The sequence below is a fragment of the Theropithecus gelada genome, chromosome 2 (genome assembly GCF_003255815.1).
Source record: "Theropithecus gelada isolate Dixy chromosome 2, Tgel_1.0, whole genome shotgun sequence".
NCBI lineage: Eukaryota > Metazoa > Chordata > Mammalia > Primates > Cercopithecidae > Theropithecus > Theropithecus gelada.
Window position 1 is genome coordinate 188,901,569 of NC_037669.1, and position 20,067 is coordinate 188,921,635.

The 20,067-nt window shown below is 37.1% G+C and overlaps 1 protein-coding gene and 1 pseudogene across 1 annotated transcript in view; both read right to left on the minus strand.

Moving 5' to 3' along the window:
- Nucleotides 1-20,067, minus strand: part of FGF12 (fibroblast growth factor 12) — a 584,720-nt gene that overhangs the window by 383,518 nt on the left and 181,135 nt on the right. The window lies entirely within an intron of this gene.
- On the minus strand, nucleotides 11,384-11,476 carry LOC112619955 (annotated as a pseudogene).

Below are 20,067 nucleotides of genomic sequence, written 5' to 3' on the forward strand. Positions count from 1 at the left end.
TAAGTTTGGTACATAAAACCTACGATGATTTGCTTGTCTTCTTTTATCTCTGTACTTGAACTTAGTCCATGTCCTTGAGTCTCATTGTTTTTTTCTCTTCTTTTTTTTTTGAGTTAGAGTCTCGCTCTGTTGTCAGGTTAGAATTCAGTGGCACCGTCTTGGCTCACTGCAACCTCCGCCTCCCAGGTTCAAATGATGCTCCTGCCTCAGCCTCCTGAGTAGCTGGAACTAGAGGTGTGCACCACCATGCCCAGTTAATTTTTGTATTTTTAGTAGAGACGGGTTTCACCATGTTGGCCAGGATGGTCTTGATCTCTTGACTTCGTGATATGCCTGCCTCAGCCTCTCAAAGTGCTGGAATTACAGGCGTGAGCCACCATGCGTTGCCTGAGGTGAACTGTTTTGTGTTCGTGTCTACATGTTTTTGCACATGATATTTCACTTGTTTAGACTATCCTGCTTGCTTTCTTCTTCCAGTGAGTTCATACCCACCCTTCAAAACTTGGATTCATTATCACCTCTGTCAACAAACCTTCCCTGGCTGGATTAGGTGCCGTTCTTTGGAGCTTAACTGCACATATTTCTTAGCATAGAACTTTCACACAATAATCTCTGATTTCCAAAAAGCCAAAGTACTTATTGAAAATTTAGCCAAATAGTCATGCAAACTAATATATTATTACAACTGTAACAGCTGCACAAAAGAAGTACATGATTTTATAGTGTCTAAAGAGGTGGTAGAAGTGTTGATTTAGCCACAGAGGAATCAGGAAACACTTAGGCACTTATCACATCATAGCTTGTGTCAAAATTAGTTAGGCACATGTTTATATACAGTTCCTCATCTCAAGCTTATACACACAGACACACATACACACACACACACGTCACTTTTGTTCCCTTTCATGGCAAGTCATAAAAGTCATTCATCATGAAATATTACTATTTCTGCCTTTCCCCATATACAGATGCTACTCGAAACATAGGAAATGGTCAATAAATATCTGCTGAATTAAACTGAAAACTTTACCCAGAGTTGCAGAATTGTTATATGATTCTGTTTCTTTAGAGTTAACCATATGGTTCGACTGAAGATAAAGCCTTAATCAAATTTATTATAACCTTACATTTCAGTTACAACAAAAGCAGCATGCGTCATGCCTTCTGTCTTTCCTAAAAATCAATGACACACCTACCACATGGTTTCAAGTATGATAAAAATAAAGGAGGTCTTGAAAAAATCCAAAAGAAATGCAAACCAGGAGAAAAGGAGCCTTTGGAGCCCTTAAATTGGTGCTATGACTTGACTGTATCCTCAACATTTCGTGTGTTCGAAACTCAATCCCCAAACATATAGTGATAAAATTTGGAGGTGGGGCCTTTGGGAGGTAATTAGGATTAGATAACATCATCAGAGTGGGACCCTCACAATGGGACTGGTGGCTTTATAAGAGGAAGAGAAACCTGAGCTAGCACACACTTGCCTTCTGCTATGATATGACACAGCAAAAAGGCCCTCACCAGATGCTAGCAGCCTTCCCTGCTTCCAGGACTGTGAAAATTAAATGTATTTTTCTTTGTAAATTACACAGTCTGTGGTATTCTGTTATAACAACAGAAAATAAACTAAGATGATGACTAGTTTAGGATAAAGATCCTGAGAGACCAACAGAAAAAGATCTGGGAGAAGGGATTCATAGTATTAGTCTGAAAGGTTGTATACTTCCAGTTTTGCCATTGTTTTCATTTCTAGTTTTATAGGTTAATTAACAAATAATGAAAAATGGAAGGATCAGAATGATCTGTTTTCTATGGTCTTACGCAAGTGTACATTGTAAGCATTCAATATGTAGATATGAAAATCACTGCAATAATCCTTCTAGGAGCCAGCACTAGATAACCATCTGCAGCACCCTGGGCTTATGTAAATAATCCGTTTAGACTGAACTGTTATTTTCTTTTTTTTTTTTTATTTGTACATATTTATGGGTGTATTAGTCCATTTTCATGCTGCTGATAAAGACATATCAGAGACTAAGCGATTTAAAAAAGAAAGAGGTGTAATGGACCTATAGTTCCACATGGCTGGGGAGGCCTCACAATCATGGTGGAAGGTGAAAGGCATGTCTCACATGGCAGCAGACAAGAGTAGAGAGCTTATGCAGAGAAACTCCCCGTTATATAATCATCAGATCTGGTGATTCTCATATATTAATTATATGAGAATAGCACAGGAATTATTCAACTACCTCCCATTATTCAACTACCTCCCACTGGGTCCCTCCCACAACATGTGGGAATTCAAGATGAGATTTGGGTGGGGACACAGGCAAACCATACCATTCCACCCCTGGCCCCTCCCAAATCTCATATCCCCACATTTCAAAGCCAATCAAGCCTTCCCAAGAGTCCCCCAAAGTTTTAACTCATTTCAGCATTAACTCAAACGTCCACAGTCCAAAGCCTTATCTGAGACAAGACAAGTCCCTTCTGCCTATGAGTCTGTAAAATAAAACCAAGTTTGTTACTTCCAGGATACAATGGGGGTTCAGGCAGTGGAAGAAATTGGCCCAAACAAAGGGGTACAGGCCCCATGCAAGTCCAAAATCCAGTGGAGTAGTCAAATCTCAAAGCTCCAAAATGATCTCCTTTGACTCCATGTCTCATGTCTAGGTCACACTGATGCAAGAGGTGGGTTCCCATGCTCTTGGGCAGCTCGGCACCTGTGGCTTTGCAGGGTACAGCCTCTCTCTCAGTTGCTTTCATGGGCTGGTGTTGTGTGTCTGCAGCTTTTCCAGGTACATGGTGCAACCTGTCAGTGGATCTACCATTCTAGGGTCTAGGGGATGGTGGTCCTCCCAGCTCCACTAGATAGTGCCCCAGTAGGGACCCTGTATGGGGGCTCCAACCCCACATTTCCCTTCCACACTGCCCTAGCAGAGGTTCTCTGAGAGGCCTACCCCTGCAGCAAAAGTCTGCCTGGACATCTAGGCATTTCCTTACATCCTTTGAAATCTAGGTGGGGTTTCCCAAACCCCAAATCTTGACTTCTGTGCACTGGCAGGCTCAACACCACATTGAAGCTACCAAGGCTTGAGTCTTGCACCCTCTGAAGTCATGGCCAAAGCTGTACATTGGCCCTTTCAGACTCAGCTGGAGCAGCTGAGACACAGGGCACCAAGTTCCTAGGCTGCACATAGCATGGGGACCCCGGGCCCTACTCACAAAACCATGTTTTCCTCCTAGTCCTCTAGGCCTGACATGGGAAGGGGTGCCATGAAGACCTCTGATATTCCCTGGAGACATTTTTTCCATTGTCTTGGGGAACAGTATTCAGCTACTCATTACTTATGCAAATCTATGTAGTTGGCTGGAATTTCTCCTCAGAAAATGGGATTTTCTTTTCTATCACATTGTCAGGCTGCAAACTTTCCCAACTTTTATGCTCTCTTTCAGGTATAAAACTGAATGCCTTTGACGGCACCCAAGTCACATCTTGAATGCTTTGCTGCTTAGAAATTTCTTCTGCCAGATACCCTAAATCATCTCTCTAAAGTTCAAAGTTCCACAAACCTCTAGGGCAGAGGCAAAATGCCACCAGTCTCTTTGCTAACACATAACAAGAGTCACCTTTGCTCCAGTTCCTCACAAGTTCCCCATCTCCATCTGAGACCACCTCAGCCTGGATTTCATTGTCCATATAATGACCAGCATTTTGGTCAAAGCCATTTGACAAGTCTCTAGGGAGTTCCAAACTGTCCCACATTTTCCTGTCTTCTTTTGAGCCCTCCAAACTGTTTCAACCTCTGCCTGTTACCCAGTTCCAAAGTTACTTCCACATTTTTAGGTATCTTTTCAGCAGCACCCCACTCTACTGGTATCAATTTACTGTATTAGTCCATTTTTAGGCTGCTGATAAAGACATACTGGAGACTAGGCAATTTACAAAAGAAAGAGGTTTAATGGACTTAGTTCCACCTGGCTGGGGAGACATCACAATCAAGGCAGAAGGTGAAAGACACATCTCACATGGTGGCAGACAAGGGAAGAGAGCTTGTGCAGGGAAACTCCCACTTATATCATCATCAGATCTTACGAGATTTATTCAGCACAGGAAACAGAACAGCACAGGAAAACCCAGCCCCATTATTCAACTACCTCCCATGGGGTCTCTCCCACAACATGTGGGAATTCAAGATGAGATTTGGGTGGGGACACAGCCAAACCATATCAGTGAGGTGCATGAGAAATGTTGTTACACATATCTAATGCATAGCAATTAAGGGAAGGTATCTAAAGTGTCCATCACCTGAGGATAATACATTTTTATCAAGTATGGTCATCCTATTCTGCTACCAACCATTACATTTATTCCTCTTATTGGATTGTATGTTTGTACCCTTAACCCACTTCTGTTCATCCTCCTCTCTCCCTCCGGCTTTTTTTTTTTTTTTTTTTTTTTTTTTTTAAATTTTGACATCTACATTCTCTTTTGATCCACTTTCTGTCACTTGGTGGAGCTTAGTGTTTAGAGCTTGAGCTTTGAAATCAAACTGGACCTAGGATTACTTCTCAACTCTCACACTTATTGGGTGAGATGACTGCTCTATCTTTCAGTGGTTATCATGTGTACAATAGAGTGAGTATTCATACTTCCTTAGAATTGTTGTCAGCATTAATTGACATAGACCATCTTAATATGGTGCCTGCCAGATCATAGGTGCTTAATAAATTGTAATAATATGATATGGCAGAGAAGTTTATTGACATTTATGACTTTTGGGAAATTCTACCAGTAATAATCCTTTTCATCCTTTCATCCTTGAAGATTTATTCAACAACAGCAATATTGCTCATTTGTTATTTGAGATTATTTTAATAAGTTCTCTTCTGTAGCTATAAAATATTTAAGAATTGTCTTTCTTTGAAAGAAAAATCTAAGAAAATTGGATTTTTAGTAGACGGCTTTTGAAGGATTTTGCTTCATCAAAATTCTATAAGAAGTGAATGCTAATGGGGATGGGGTTTTTTTCCAGGGTGATGAACGTGTTCTGGAATTAGAGAGTGGTGATGGTTGCATAGCCTTGTACATATACTAAGAACCACTGAACTGTACACATTAAAAGGGTAAATTTTGTGGTATCTGAATTGTATTTTAATATACATATATGTATATTTTTTAGATAGAGTCTTGCTCTGTCGCCCAGGCTGGAGTGCAGTGGCACCATCTCCGCTCACTGCAAGCTCCGCCTCCCGCATTCACACCATTCTCCTGCCTCAGCCTCCCGAGTAGCTGGGACTATAGGCACCTGCCACCATGCCCAGCTAATTTTTTAGTATTTTAGTAGAGACAGGGTTTCACTATGTTAGCCAGGATGGTCTCCATCTCCTGACCTAGTGATCCACCCGCCTCAGCCTCCCAAAGTGCTGGGATTACAGGTGTGAGCCACTGCACCCGGCCTTTTTTTTTTCTTTTTAGATAGAGTCTTGCTCTCTCACCCAGGCTGGAGTGCAAAAGAGTGATCTCAGCTCACTGCAACCTCCACCTCCCGGGTTTGAGCAATTCTCCTGCCTCAGCTTCCAGCATAGCTGGGATTACAGGCAAGTGCCACCATGCCCACCTAATTTTTTTATTTTTAGTAGAGACAGTTTTTCACCATGTTGGCCAGGCTGGTCTCGAACTGATCTCAGGTGATCCACCCGCCTCAAAGTACTGGGATTACAGGAGTGAGACGCCATACCTGGCCCTGCAGTTTAATGTTTTAAAATTATCAGAAAAATATTAGACAGCAAGATAGTTTACAGCTACACACGTTATTAGAGTGATGATTTTTTTTTCTTTCCTGTTTTCATTTCAGTTGTCCACTCCACGCTGTAGGTATTATGATCAGTTTGGTTGTCAAACTCTTAGATGACATCGTAAGAAAGACTTGAGAGCTACACATTGCTGAGTTCAAGTCCCAGCTGTGTGTTCATGGACACATTTCTTAATTTTAATCTCATTTTTCCCATTTGCAACACAAGGTTAATAATCTGCCTTGAGGTTTGTTGTGGTAAAAGGAAAAAAGAAAGAAAAGGAAATGCTTAACATAGAGGTTAGCACTTAACGGACTCCCCATTTACAGAAGATCTTTAAAAGGACTAGTACATTCTGAAAAAGAAGTTTGGATATTTTTTCTTTTTTCTTTTTTTCTGGTCAGAACCTTTTATGAAACATCTGGTCATCCCTATTTTTAAAATTTATAATTATTTTAAAGCAAATGAAAATACTTTCCTTAAAGGTGAAATTTAAAACGTAAAGTTATTAACAACATTTTGGGTTGTTATATTTTGAAAGGAAGGTATGTGAAGATAAAATTTGGAAAATCAACCCCCTCCTTTAAGTTTCTACCACATGCTTGATGCTGTCACTGACACCTCGAGCTGAGGAATATAAGTAGCTTTTGCTCAGGAGGTGTTAGTCTGATGGCAGCTTGTTTGGATAGTGCTTTTTGTTTGTTTGTTGTTTTTAGTCCATGGTCTTACCTAGACACTCAGCATTAGACCTACCTTCTGGATTAGCATATACTAAAATCATTCCTTTGCCATTCTTTTAGTTTTCATAAGTTCGATGAGCAAAAAGCCAACATGGAAGGTGAGAAAACAGTCTGCCTTATTATTTCATTTATATATTGAAATATATATATATATGGGGAAAATATTGAAAGCATATACACAAAAAATATAACTGTAGTTATTTCTCAGTGACCATTTTGGTGGTGGTTGTCAATTGTAGGGAAGCTGGGAGAATAGCTGCTCAGAGCATGCATTCTGGAATTGAATTTCCTGGGCTTGACTTCTGCTCTACCACTTACTGCCATATAACTTTGTGCCATTCACTTAACCTCTCTAGTCATCAGTTTCTATTATATAAAATGTAAATAATATTACATAACAGGGTAAAGCTTAACTGAGATAATGTATGTAAAATGTAAGGTACAATGACAATAGGACCTCAAAAAAACTCAATAGATATCAATATCAATTCTTATTACTGCATTTCTATATTGTCATATTTTCTAAAAGTATTATTGAATACTTTTTAAATCAAATAAATATTGTTTTAAAAAATCAGCATCTTTATAAGTGATTTTTTAAAATCACTTATAAAGTGATAAAAATCACTAAGAACATCAAATAGTCAGAATATGACTGTTGAGATTACAACATCAAAAAATACTTCTATGACCTAATACATGTTCTTCATCCTTGGGCACTAGTGAGAGCTGTATAATGTTTATAAAAATTATTATTATTCTCTGTTCTTCTGAAGTCAAATGCAGAATTTTTCTGGAAAACTATAAGCCGGGAATTAGATGGAACTTTCTGATTTTCTTTGCAAAGACTTTCAAGGATTGGAATTCCACTTCTAGGAAGTAGGTTAAGCAATTTTGCTAAGGCAGATACCAAATACTCTTCTTGAAAAATATACCAATTCCAAGTTTTATTATATAAGCCTACATGTGCTTCCAGCCCATGTATCGGTACATTTCAACATTTATTGAATAGGGTGTCCTTTCCCCAATTTATGTTTTTGTATGCTTTCTTGAAGATCAATTAGTGGTCAGTATTTGGCCTATTTCTGGGTTAACTATTCTGTTCCATTGGTCTACATGCCTATTTTTATACCATTACCATGTTGTTTTGGTAACTATAGTCTTGTAGTATAATTTGAAGTTGGGTAAGGTGATGCCTCCAGATTTGTTCTTTTTGCTTAGTATTTCTTTGGTGTGTGGGTTCTTTTTTGGTTCCATATGAATTTTAGGATTTTTTTTCTAGCTCTGTGAAGAACACTGATGACATTTTGATGGGGATTGTACTGAATCTGTACATTGCTTTGGACAGTATGGTCATTTTCACTATATTGATTCCTTCCATTTATGAGCATGAGCTGTCTTTCCATTTGTTTTTTTGTTTTTGTTTTTGTTTGGAATTTTGAATGACACTTCAAAAATTGTAAAAAATGTGCTTTTAATCTTGGGGTCTCAGAAATACTTATTACAAGCTTACAGAGAGCCAAAACTAACTGACTATGCAGATAGTCTAAGAAAGAAAAACGAAGATGGATACATTCCTAGAGTCAGTTTTCTAATTCCCAACCTTTTTTGGTGAATGCACTTCTATTTATATTTCAATAGTTTTGGGGAAACAGGTGGTTTTGGTTACATGGATACGTTCTTTAGTGGTGATTTCCGAGATTTTAATGCACCTGTCACTCAAGCAATGTACATTGTACCCAATATGTAATCTCATACTTATGCCTTTGCATCCTCATAGCTTAGCTCCCACTTATACATGAAAACACACAATATTTGACTTTTCATTCCTGAGGTACTTCATTTAGAATAATGGCCTCCAGCTCCATCCAAGTTGCTGCAAAAGACATTATTTCATTTCTATTTATGGCTGGGTACTATTCCATGGTGTTTATATACTATATGTTCTTTATCCACTCATTGGATGATAAGCACTCAGGTTGGTTCCATATCTTTGCAATTGCGAATTGTGCTGCTACAAATGTGTGTGCATGTGTCTTTTTCATATAATGGCTTCTTTTCCTTTGGGTAGATATCCAGTAGTGGGATTGCTGGATTGTATAGTAGTTCTACTTTTAGTTCTTAAAGAAATATCCAAACTGTTTTCCATAGGTTGTACCAATTTACATTCACACCAGCTGAGTAAATGTGTAAAAGTGTTCCCTTTTTACCACATCCATTCCAACATCTATTGTTTTTTGACTTTTAATTATGGTCATTCTTGCAGGAGTAAAGTGGTATCTCATTGTGGATTTACTTGACATTTCCCTGATAATTAGTGATGTTGAGCATTTTTTCTTGTTTGTTGTCTGTCTGTGTCTAATTTTGAGAATTGTCTATTCATGTCCTTTGTCCACTTTTGGATGGGATTATTTGTTTCTTTCTTGCTAATTTGTTTGAGTTCCTTGCAGATTCTAGATATTAGTCCTTTGTAGGGTGCATAGTTTGTGAATATTTTCTTCTCCCACTGTGTGGGAAATACATTTACTTTGATGACTATTTCTTTTGCTGTGCAGAAGATTTTTAGTTTAATTATATTACATTTATTTATTTTTGTTTATGTTTCATTTGCTTTTGAGGTCTTAGTCATAAATTATTTGCCTAAGCCAATGTCTAGAAGAGTTTTTCCGATGTTATCTTCTATAATTTTTATGGTTTCAGGTCATATATTTAAGTCTTTGATCCATCTTGAGTTAATTTTTGTGTAAGGGGAAAGATAAGGATCCAGTTTCATTCTTCTACATGTAGCTTGCTAGTTTTCCCAGCAACATTTATTTAATAGGGTGTCCTTTCCCCAATTTATGTTTTTGTATGCTTTGTTGAAGATCAATTAGCTGTAAGTATTTGGCTTTATTTCTGGGTTCTCTGTTCTGTTCCATTGGTCTACATGCCTATTTTTACACTAGTACCATGCCGTTTTGGTAACTATAGTCTTGTAGTATAATTTGAAGTTGGGTAAGGTGATGCCTCCAGATTTGTTCTTTTTGCTTAGTATTGCTTTGACTGTGTGGGCTCTTTTTTGGTTCCATATGAATTTTAGGATTTTTTTTCTATTTCTGTGAAGAATGCTGATGACATTTCGATGGAGATTGAACTAAATCTGTAGATTGCTTTGAGCAGTATGGTCATTTTCACTATATTGATTCTTCTCATTTATGAGCATGGGTTGTCTTTCCATTTCTTTGTGTCATCTATGATTTCTTTCAGCATTGTTTTGTAGTTTCCTTGTAGAGATCTTTCACCTCCTTAAGTATATTACTAAGTATTTTTTAATTTTATTTTTTGTAGCTGTTTCAAAAGCAATTGAGTTCTTGATTTGATTCTCAACTTGGTCGTTGTTGGTGTATAGCAGTTCTACTATTTGTGAACATTGATTTTGTACCAAACTTCTGATGCTTGTTTTTAAAGGCAGAGTTTAAAGACTCACTATGAGTGACACACATACACTGTATATACAACAATGACAATAACATTTTAAATTTCTCAATTAATTTTCTTAACCAAATCAGAAACAAATTTTCTGGAATTTGCCTTCAGGTATTTTTAGCAAGGAAAATGACCAAATATGAAATAAATTACTATTTCTTATGGTTTTTGCTTGTTTATTTTTTCTTCTATGAAACAGTTCTTGTATTCTTAATGCACAGTCATTTGGGGACATCAAACTCTGACCATATTTATGTGGCATGACACTTAGCAAGCTGCAGACATTATCTGAAATTGTTTTCTCTAACCTTGTTTCTCCTACACACCATCACAAATGATGGATGTAAATATCTATTCTCAAAAGGCATTTCATCTGACACCATCTTACTCAGAGTTTTTGTAATTGCATGGAGAAAAACTTTAAAATAGCGTGTGCTCAGGGACTCAAACCAATTTTGATTAAAAATGGTTGAATATTTCACTTCTTCTTCAAAAGTATATTTTGAAGTATATGGTTCCTTGTAGCCTAAAGTCAAATTACCACAATCTGTAACTTGGTGTGTTCAAGAACTGGCACAATCTTCACCTAGCTTTCTGGACATAGTTTATACAATATCACTTCCCCCATAATTACTTCAAGTCTACAATCCCTTACCAGAAACAGCTGGTCCTGAGTGTGTTTTGTAATTCAAGTTTTTGGGGGAACAAGGTGGTATTTTTTTTTAAAGTAATACAGTTAATGTATAAAATACTAGCAAAAGCCATATATGTTGGGGCTGCACCTATAATGAAATATGTTGATATTTCTGCAGTAAAATCTATAAATATTCTCATAAGTGGGATAAATAAACACTATAAATGGCCTCCTGTCAATTCAGGTCAGTCTGTACCTTAAGGAAAAACAACAACACACACAATGGTTTTCAGAGCTTCTTGAATTTAGAAATCAAAGACAGTAAAATACAAGCCTGCACTTGCTTTACTTGGACATAGACTTTGGAACTTTTAGCCTTTGTTCATCTTCTTTCCTTAGCCAAAAATGTCCTTTGTATCTCTTCTAGTTTATTAAAGTTTATCATGGGCCAGTCCAAACGTCAACTCTTCCACAAAGCCTGAAGTCAGAAGCACCCCAATTTCCTCTGTTGTCTGCATGCATATCTTTCTTCACAGGCTAGAAAGTCTGTAGGGAATAGTTCTGTGTCTGATTTGCATTACATAGTGTGATTCCTGGCAATGGGTTTTTCCTCAAAAGAATATAAAAATTGGATGAAGCAAGCCTGCTTGAAAACATAAATGTTGACAAAACAAACCCAAAGCATTCAGTGTCCTATCTATTCCTATTTTATAACTGTGAATTTTTATAAGATGACTTTATTTTTTCGTATCAGATGGGTAATGTGCTGATGTCTTGACAAGGCATATCTCACACATGCACGTGAACACCCAATCATCATGCTTATGAACTACAAAAGGATCAGGTTTGGTTTTTTTAAAAAACTAATTTTACTCAGAATCTATTTTTTCTGGTCAAATATTTTCTAGTGATTCTAAGAAAAAAGTATAAGCAGTATAGTTGCTAGCTTTCTGTTACAGTTCAACACACTGAGGAAACTTCAAAGAAGCCAGTTTTAGGTTACTGTAGTGCTCAGGAAATGTGAGTTCTTAAAAAATTAACTTACTCATATATTACACTTCTGATTTTTTCTAATCATTTAATCATAATTCTATCGCTTCCAGAAGCAAAACCAGACTGTAAGTTCTTTATTTTTATTTTTATTTTTTAGATGGAGTCTTACTCTGTCACCCAGTGTGGAGTACAGTGGTGTGATCTTACCTCACTGCAACCTCTGCCTCCTGGGTTCAAGCGATTCTCATGTCTCAGCCTCCCAAGTAGCTGGGACTACAGGTGCATGCCACCACACCTGACTAATTTTTGTATTTTTGGAAATGATGGGGTTTCGTGATGTTGGCCAGACTGGTACTGAACTCCTGACCTCAACAGATCTCCCCGCCTTGGCCTCCCAAAGTGCTGGGATCACAGGCATGAGCCACCATGTTCTTTAGTCTATTAAAAATGTATCTTTTTATTTGAAGTTCTTTGCAGTGCTCTTTGTAGACAATTAAGAGTGGCTGATAATTCATATATGACTAAATAATACTAATTTTGAATAAAATCATTTTAAATTACCTATTTTAGAACTATTTAATATTAATAAGATAACTATTTTTCTAATATTGGAGATCTGGGGACATTCCTCCAAATAGAAATACCACCTTACTATTGTAAGTTTCAGTGGATACTTTGATTTTAAGTCTTTTACCTTACACAATTTATGATCTTATATTTTATTTCTACAATTAGTAGACTATCATATGAAGTGATATTCCTGACTCCTTTTGTAATAAAATCATTATTAGGATATGCTATAAAATGAAACAAGAAATGAATAAAATGCTCCCTATAGGTAAAAGCAGAAATAGTATATAAGGTGTGTTTTGGCTATGGCAGGGGATTTGAAGAACAATGCTGAATAATATCTAGATCACAAAATCAACTATAATAAGCCAAAAATAGGTTTTTCATATTTGGTACTAGCCTCCATATGAAGTAGCTATCCTAATATACAGTACCGTATAACATCTTTTTAGTCATTCATTCACCCAGTCTTTCATCCATATATCCATAGGGAAAAAATTCTACTCAAAATTAAAACTCCCTTCTTGGGAAGACAGTTCAATTAAGGGAGAACGGGTCCTCTTTCTTCAGCAAAGCATCTTGGTAGATCAAAACATGCACAGAGGAGTCAGAGAAATTTGGGAGTAAGACTGGAGGAAATGGAATTCATCTACAGAACAATGTGAGAAGAATTTGGAGCTCCTGTGAGCCATCTGGAAGGGACTAAGGAAAACCAAAAACCATGGTAAGAGGCTGGAGTCTGAGGTATAGAAATGGCCAAGAGACTTTTTTAGAGAACAAGGATAGCTGTACAGTCTCTAAAATGAAATAATTTGACAGAAGCAGAATTAAGAGCTAGAGGAGATCACGAAAATATAAACTCACACTGAAAATTTGCATACAACTTAGTGGTGGTTGGGGTGGGCCATACTGAGCTCTAAAATTCATAGAATGGAGCTCAAACCAATCTTAGCGAGGTCTTAATTGGTACAATGAATTTAGCTATATCTGAGATACAAAAACATACACAGGCACGTATTCATATGAAGCAAGTGTTCTAGAGCTCATTTATTCAATAACCCCAAACATCTGCCACATAGATACAAACCTGAAAGAAGATGCAAAGAAGGGACAAAAGAAAGACATCTAACCACCCACAAATGCTGTCATAAAATTGCAGCAATAAATTTTACATAGCTTGTAGGGTTTCATTGTGTCCTAACACAATATGTATTTACATTTTTAAAAATTCTATTTACCTTTTAACATACTACTCTACACGGCTATTTCACCACACTCAACAGTCTAGAACTACAACCCACACACCAAATCCAGCAAACTGCCTGTTTTTGAAAATAAAGTTCCATTGGAACACAGCCATAACCATTTGTTTCTGTGTTGTCTATGACTGTTTCAGGCTACAACCTCAGAGTCGAGTGATTGTGACAAAGGCTATATGGTCCATAAAGCCTAAAATATTTACTGTCTGCTTCTTAGCAGAAAAGGACTGCTAACCTCTTACCAAGAAGCAAAAGTTGAAATAGACAGATTTAAAAACATATGGTGAGAAATAACTATTTTATGGCAAAAAAGTAAGCAAACAACAAACCAACAAATATCATGCCCTCCAAAGTCACAATACATGGTGCCATCATGTATGAAGACAAATAATGCCAGACAGCCTAACAAGTTGTTAACAAGTCTCCGAAAGTGTATTTTACAGGGCAATACAATTGTTAAAATTAATAATAATGATCCTGAGACATCAACAAAAATTGTAAAATTTGTTGAGAATTTTCTAAGACATTTGAAAAAATATATAAAAAATAAGATTTTTGCTTTTGATATTTTGTTTTTTTAACTTTTAGTTTTTGTGGGTACATACTGGGTGTATTTATGGGGTACATAAGATATTTTGATACAGGCATATAATGCATAATAATCACATCAGGGTAAATGGGGTATTCATCACCTCAGGCATTTATCCTTTCTTTTTGTTACAAGTAATCCAATTATACTTTTAGTTAACTTTAAATATATAATAAATTATTGTTACCTTTAGTCTCCCTGTTCTGCTATCGAATACTAGATCTTATTCATTCTTTCCAACTACATTTTTGTACCCATAAACTATCCTCACTCCCTGCCACTACCCTTCCCAGCCTCTGGTAACCGTCAGTCTACTGTCTATCCCCATGAGTTCAATTGTTTTAACTTTTAGCTCTCACAAATCAGGGAGAACATATGAAGTTTATCTTTCTGTGCCTGGCTTATTTTACTTAACATAATGACCTCCAGTCCTATTCATGTTGTCGTAAATGACAGAATCTCATTCCTTTTTTATGGGTGAATTATATGTACTACATTCTCTTTATCCATTTGTCTGTTGGTGGACATTTCAGTTGCTTCAAAATCTTGGCTATTGGGAATAGTGTTACCATAACATGAGAGTGTAGAAGTCTCTTTGATATACTGATTTCTTTTCTTTTGGGTATATACCTAGTAATGAGATTGTGGGATCACATAGTAGCCCTATTTTTAGTTTTTTGAAGAACCTCCAAACGATTTTCCATAGTGGTTGTACTAATTTACATTCCCACCAAGAGTGTACAAGGGTTCCCTTTTCTCCACATGCTGGCCAGTGTTCGTGATTTCCTGTATTTTGGATAAAAACCATTTTAACTGAGGTGAGGTGACATATTGTTAGCTTTTATTTGCATTTGTCTGACAATCAATGATGTTGAGCACATTTTTATATACCACTTTGTGTGTCTTCTTTTGAGAAATGTCTATTCAGATCTTCATGTATTTTTTAGTGAGATTAATAGATTTTTTTCCCTATAGAGTTGTCTGAGCTTCTTATATATTCTGGTTATTGATTCCTTGTCAGATGGATAGTTTGCAAATATTTTCCCCCATTCTGTGGGTTGTCTCTTCACTTTGTTGATTGTATCCTTCCCTTTGCAGAAGGTTTTTAACTTGATGTGATCCCATTTGTCCGCTTTTGCTCTGGTTGCCTGTGTTTGTGGGGTATTACTCAAGAAATCTTTGCCAAGAATAATGTCCCGGAGTGTTTTCCCCAAGTTTTATTTTATTAGTTTCATAATGTAAGGTCTTAGATTTAAGCCTTTAATCCCCCCCAACACACCTTTTTTTTTTTGAGACGGAGTTTCACTCTTGTTGCCCAGGCTGGAGTACAAAGGCGCGATCTTGGCTCACTGCAACCTCCGCCTCCCAGGTTCAAGTGATTCCCCTGCCTCAGCCTCCTGAGTAGCTGAGATTAAAGGTGCGTGCCACCATGTGCGGCTAATTTTTTGTATTTTTAGTAGAGATGGGGTTTCACCATGTTTGCCAGGCTGGTCTCAAACTCCTGACCTCAGGTGATCTGCCCCGCCTCAGCCTCCCAAAATGCTGGGATTACAGGTGTGAGCCACCGCGCCAGGCCTTTAATCCATTTTTATTTGATTTTTGTATATGGTTAGCTAGAGATAGGGAGTCTAGTTTCATTCTGCTGCATACGGATATCCAGTTTTCTTAGCACAATTTATTGAAGAGATTGTCCTTTCCCCAGTGTATGTCCTTGGCATCTTTGTTAAAAATGAGTTAACTGTAGACATGTAAACAGATTTACTTCTGAGTGCTTCATTCTGTTCCATTGGTCTATTTGTTGAATTTTATCAAATAATTTTTCAGCATCAATTGAAATGATCATTTTTTTTTTGTATTTTGTTCTGTTGATATAACACATCACATTGATTGATTTGTGTATGCTGAACTATCCTTGTATTTCTGGAATAAATCCCAGTTGGTCATGATGAATGATCTTTTTAATGAGTTGTTGAAGCCAATTCAGTTTGCTAGTATTTTGTTGAGGATTTTTGCATCAATGTTCAACAGGGATATTGGCCTATAGTTTTCTTTTCTTTTTGAGGTGACTTTGTCTGCTTTTGGTATCAGGGTAATATTGGCCTCGTAAGTTTGGAAGTATTCCCTACTGCCCTATTTTTCTGAATAGTTTTAGTAGGGTTGATATTAGTTCTTCTTTAAATGTTTGGTAAAATTCACCATTGAAGCCATCAGGTTCCAGGCTTTTCTTTGCTGGATGACTTTTTATTACTGCTTTGATCTGGTCACTTGTCATTTGTCTGTTCCCGTTCTGGATTTTTTCGTGGTTCAATCTTGGTGGGTTGTATGTGTCTAGGAATGTATATATTTCTTCTAGAATTTCCAATTTGCTGGCATAGAGTTGCTCATAGTAGCCTCTGATGATTCTTTGGATTTCTGCAGTATCAGTTGTAAAGTCTTCATTTTCACCTCTGATTTTGTTTTTGGGGGGCCTTCTCTCTTTTCTTTCTTAGTTAGTCTGGCCAAAGTTTTCTCAATTTTGTTTATCTTTTCTAAAAACCACTATTTTGTTTCATTGCTTTTTGTATTGTTTTCTTAATTTCACATTCACTTATTTCTACTGTGAACTTTATTATTTTTCTCTACTAATTTTGGGTTTGTTCTATTCTTGCTTTTCTAATTCTTTAAGAAGCACAATTAGGTAGTTTATTCGAAGTTTTCTAATTTTTGACATAGGTGATTATAGCTATAAGCTTTTCTCTTAGTACTGCTTTAGCTGTATCTCATTGGTTTCAGTATGTTGTGTCTCCATTATCATTTCTTTCAAGATTTTTTTCAATTTCCTTTTTCATTTCTTCTTTGACCCATTGGTCATTAAGGAACATACTGTCTAATTTCCTTATGATTGTATAGTTTTCAAATTTCCTCTTGTTAATGATTTCTAGTTTTATTCCATTTTAGTCACAGAAGATACGTGATATAACTTCCAATTTTTTGAATGTTTTAAGACTTGTTTTGTGGCCTCACATATGGTATATCCTTGAGAATGATCCATGTACTGAGGAGAATATGTATTCTGCAGTCATTGGATAAAATGTTCTGTAAGTATACATTAGGTTCATTTGGTGTATTGTGCAGATTAAACCAGATGTTTCCTTACTAATTTTCTGTCAGGATGATGTGTCAATGCTGAAAGTGCGGTTTTTAAGCCTCCATCTGTTATTGAGTTGGAGTCTATCTTTCTCTTTAGCTCTAATAATATTTCCTTTATATATCTGGGTGCTCCAGTATTGGGTACACATATATTTATAGTTGTTATATCATTTTGCTGAATTGATTTCTTTATCATTATGTAATGACCTTCTTTGATTCTTTGTATAGTTTTTGTCTTGAAATCTACTTTGTCTGATGTAAGTATAGCTATTGCTGTTTTTTTTGGTTTCTACTTGCATGCAATATATTTTTCCATCCCTTTATTTTCAGTTTATGTGTGTCTTTATAGGAAAAGTGCAACTCATCATTGGGTCTTGTTTTTTTAATCCATTCAGCTACTCTGTGTGTTTTGATTGAAGGGTTTAGTCCATTTATATTCAATGTTGTTATTGATAAGTAAGGACTTACCCCTGCCATTTTGTTACTTGTTTTCTGGTTGTTTGTGGTCTTCTCTTCTTTCCTTTTTTCCTGTCTTCCTTTTAGCAAAGGTGATTTTCTCTGACGATATGTTTTAAGGTTTTAAGTTCTTGGTTTTTATTGTGTTTGTTGTGTATTTTCTGATTGAAGTTACCATAAAACATGCAAATAATATCTTATAATCCATTATTTAAAATTAATGACAAATTAACACTTATTGCATAAACAAAGAGAAAACTAATTAAAAGTTTAATTTTAATTGTGTCCCCCCACTTTTTAACTTTTTGCTATTTCTATTTATATCTTATTACACTATCTGTATCTTGAAAAGTTGTTGTAGTTTATTTTTTATTGGTTCATCTTTAGTCATTCTACTTAAGATGTGAGTAGTTTACACATCGCAATTATGGTGTTAAAATGTAGTGTGTTTTTCTGTACACTATTACCAGTGAGTTTCGCACCTTTAGATGATTTCTTTTTGCTCGTTTACAAACTTTTCTTTCAGACTGAAGAACTCGCTTACATTTCTTGGAGGACATGTCTGATGTTAATAAAACCCCTTAGTTTTATTTGTCTGGGAAAAAATATTTATTTATCCTTCATGTTTGAAGGAGAATTTCACTGAATCTACTATTTTAGGTTACAAGTTTTTCTCCTTCAGCACATTAAGTATGTCATGCCACTTTCTCCGGATCTGTCAGGTTTTCACTGAGAAGTCTGCTGCCAGATATATTGAAGCTAAATTGTATGTTATTCATTTCTTTTCTCTTGCCACTTTTAGGATCCTTTCTTTATCTTTGACCTTAGGGGCTCAGCCTCCCAAGTAGCTGGGACTATAGATGCACATCACCATGCCTGCCTTTTTAAAAAATTTTTGTATTTTTAGTGGAGACGGGGTTTCACCATGTTGGCCAGGCTGGTCTTGAACTCCTGATCTCAAATGATCCGCCCGCCTCGGCCTCCCAAAGTGCTGGGATTACAGGTGTGAGCCACCACGCCTGGCCATTCTTTTTTCTTCTTCTTTTTTTCTGTCTCCCCTTGCTGTCTATTTTAAAATAGCCTGCCTTCAAGCCCACTAACTATCTCTTCCACTTGATTGATTCTGCTGGTAAGAGACTCTGATGCATTCTTCAGTATTTCAATTGCATTTTTCAACTCCAGAATTCCTGCATAATTCTTTTTTAATTATTTGAATTCCTTTGTGAAGTTTATTTGATGGCATTCTGAAATCCTTCTCTGTGCTATCTTGATTTTCATTGCGCATCCTCAAAACAGTTATTTTGAATTCTCCGAATGAAAGATCACATATCCCTGTCTCTCTAGGATTAATTGTTGCTCCCTTATTTAGTTCATTTGGTGAGGTCATACTTTCCTGGATAATCTTGACACTTGTGGATGTCTGTCAGTGTCTGGGCATTGAAGAGTTAGGCGTTTATTGTAGTCTTCACAGTCTGTTTTTGTTTTTGTTTTTGTTTTCACCTGTCCTTCTTGGGAAGGCTTTCCAAGCATTCAAAGGCACTTGGGTGTTGTGATCTAAGTTTCCGGTCACTGCACCCCCTTCTGTATTAGGGAGCACTCCAAGCCCAGTAACAATATGGTTCTTGCAGACTTACAGAGATACTTCTTTGGTGGTCTTAGATTAGATCTGGAAGGATTGTCTGGATTACCAGGAAAAGACTCTTGTTCTCTTTCCTTACTTTCTCCCAAACAGCTCAGCTCTGTGCTGAGCTAACTAGGCTAGAAGAAAAGTGACACGAGTACTCCTGTTGTCACCACTGTTAGGACTGTGCTGGGTCAGACCTGAAGCTATCATAGTACTGGGTCTCACCCAAGCCCTGTAGTTACCACTGCCTATCACCTAGGCTCACCCAAAGCCCTAGGGCTCTACCGTCATCAGGTGACAAAGCCACCCTGGCTTTTGTCCTTCCATTCAGAATGGTGAGTTTGCTCCAGCACCAGTCAGGTCTAGCGATGTTGTTCAGAAGCCAGTCCCTTAAGTCAGAAACCTTAGGATTCTACCTGGTGCTCTGTTCTACTGTGGCTGAGCTGGCACCCAAGCCACAAGACTAAGTCCTTCACACTACTCCCTCCCTTTTCTACAAGCACAGAGTTTCTCCCTGTGGCCACCTTTGCCCCAGGCCCATGGCAAGTACTTCCTGGGTACCACTGATGTTCTCTCAAAGCCCAAGGGCTCTTCAGTCAGCTTGTTGGTGAATGCTGCCAAGCCTGGGACTCTCTTCAGGACAATGGGATCCCCTTTGGTTCAGGGCTAGGTTCAGAAATGCCATTCAAGAACCAAGGCCCAGAATGGGGACTCCAAGACTCTGCTTGGTGCTCTACCCCATTGTGGCTGAGCTGCTACCTAAGCTAAGGAACAAAGCCCCCTTTACTCTTCCCTCCCCTTGTCTCAAGCAG